Raw genomic sequence first — 2,778 nt, 5'->3', positions numbered from 1 at the left:
AGAGGGAGTGGGTTCTCTTCTATGCTGTCCGCCATGTTGAACCACTATGTTTCTACAGTGGCTCAGAACAGACAAAGCAAACACTGGCTGTAGATTGGGCCTTCCACTGTAGTTTCTCCTACACACTTGAAGCAGGAAGGTAAAACAAAGGGGTTAAAATTTGCAACTACACTGCTAGAAGTCCTACACACAGAATCTTTAAGTGATTTCTCCTGTTTCTATCGGACCAAATCATCTCGATGGATGAGCTTCATTATCCCTAGACTCTACTCAGAACTTGGTAAAACTGCATTTTTGTAGAACAAAAACATTTTGGAGGCATTCACTTATAAATGTTTTATCTCACATACTGTATTTTTCCACCTAATTAGCTTTGGTTTTTGAACCAGTTCCATTAAAGGTTATTCTAACCTCGGTGCTATCAAGCAAATCGGCCTGTGTTTCAACCAGTTTTGTTTTGAGTGGAACTGTTGTAATCGGATGCGTCATCAACAAAGGGCATCCTGTAACAATATGACAGACCAGTTTTGGTTACTTAAGAAAACCTGCTTGGTTCCAGCTGGGAACCAGCTTTTTAGGTTCTGAACCAATTCAAAACTAGGTGCACAAACGGTAACAGAGTCAGTTCCCTATAGGTAGAAAACAGCTAGCAGCTAAAATACCCTACTCAGTGATGCCTCATGTTTCATTTCTGCTGTTATAACATGAACACAACACAAAAGAGAGACTCTATCAATACGAATAACTGAGGCAATCGAGAGGGTTTGTTAAAGGCTCTATCTGCTGTGGGTTATCCTTTTTACAGAGGTTGACAGGCTACCATTTGCAACCTATCTGAGTTAACACCACTTAGTTACCATTAACCTCAACTGTAGAGCCTGAACTTGTCTTATTTAAAATATGCACCTCAGTAAACTTGGTATATTTGAAGAGCAATACTGATTGATTGAGCAATAAACAGAAGCTGTTTTCCCAGTAATTCACACTAATTGGTGGACAGCTAAATTAAACAAATTGTTGTTTTCATTATCACTGATGACTCATTAATCATTTAGTCTACTTAAATGACTCAAAATCAGTTTTCAACATTTTTCAGGAAACCAGAAGGAAGCAGACATGTTAGTCACCTCTTGCTGGAAATGAACTGCTTGCTGATTTTATCTAAGCAGAGCAGCCATAATTGTCATTGGTTTTCCTGTGTTTTTTCCTCCTTCTTAGGTTTTATACCACATTATTTCTTCAACTTTTAGTGTCTTTCCCTCTTTCATTCACAAGCACACACAAAATAATATTTTGTATGCAGTTTTTGTGTTTTCACTGATTCTCCATTAATCCATCGTCCAAATCTGTGATTAAAACTGAAATTGAACGATAGGCTTTTCTTTTCCTGTTTTTGTCTTATATGTAAAAATCCTGTCTGTAGCTTTTAAAAGAGTAGCATAGTTTAGTGAATAAATAAATGAATTGTCCTCAGATGACTGTGTTTAAATCTCACAGGCTTGGATTTGTTTTTGTGAGCTTTCTGTCTCTGCATCCTCATTGCATCAGTCCAGTCATTCTCTGGATGCATCCCGACCTCTGTTAATGTTTGACCAGCGTTACACGGTGATTTGCACGTGACTCCAGCTGCACATTTCTCAGCTGGCAACTTTATGATAAATGAATGCAAACACAGCTCGTAACACTGATCCTTCAGGTGAGAAAGGATTCAAGTCGGGAAGGGTTGATGGGGTTACTGATCAATACCAGTGAAACTTTACCTGATACTGAAATCTATGGATTTTAAAACTAATTTGGTCTATACGTTATCACAAGTTGGAATATCCAACTGCTATTTTCAGCTGTGCAGTTGGAATTGATGGTGCTAAATGCAGATGAAAAGCATTTGAAATGGTGAAGAAATCACAGTTTTTCAGAGAAGCACAACCTTCGGCTGTGGCTCAGAGGCAGAGCGGGTCGTCCCCCAATCGAAAGGTTGTTGGTTCGATCCCTGGCTCCTCCTGTCACATGTCGAAGTATCCTTGAGCAAAATACTGAATGTGTATAAATGATTTAGTTTGATGAGAGAGCAAACAGTATTTCAGAGTTCATCATTTCTCTGAGAGTGTTCGGTCCGGCCGCGTTCAATGGAAGGTTGCTGGAAGGTCAGCTATTTGCTACTCTAAACACCAATCAGTACAAAGTGTTTCTGTCACCTGGTCCGGAGCGCGAGTAAAGAGCTGGTCGGCCTCTAGGGATTGGCACGATTGATCGACGATCGATTAATTGATCATTAAGAATTTCGTTGATGACGTTAATTTTTCATCGATAAAACGAATGCAGGTTCTGTTGCGTAGTGTGAGTCTTGAGGAATGCAATGAATTTCACTATGTGGCAGCAATTAAACATTTTACCATACGGGGGCAATATGTGAACGCCACAGGCCTCAGTGACCTGCGAGTGTCCGTGTGTTTCAAACGTAATCATGAAGAGGACGAGGTCCACAGCGAAGTGCGGTGTGGGACCATATTTGATTTAAACAATGACTTAGTTCACTGCAAAGCTGTGTATAAGTACAACACGGCCACGACTCCACTGATGTAACGTTACCACTTGAACAACGCTCGCCGACCCTGGTCAGTGCGTCCTGCTCTCCGTCAGTGTTAGGCTGATCTCTCTCTCACCCTCTTTCTCGACTCGGTGCCTTTTTTGATAGTTTTGAGTTACATTTGGCAAAACCTGTCCGAACTAAGTATTATATATTTTTGGTTAAGTTGTGTTGTTGGACTCTGTGTTGTT

The sequence above is a fragment of the Morone saxatilis genome, unplaced genomic scaffold, assembly GCF_004916995.1.
Source record: "Morone saxatilis isolate NCDOM2014 unplaced genomic scaffold, NCSU_SB_2.0 Contig19, whole genome shotgun sequence".
NCBI classification, from domain to species: Eukaryota; Metazoa; Chordata; class Actinopteri; family Moronidae; genus Morone; species Morone saxatilis.
Note: the sequence above shows the minus strand (reverse complement) of the source record.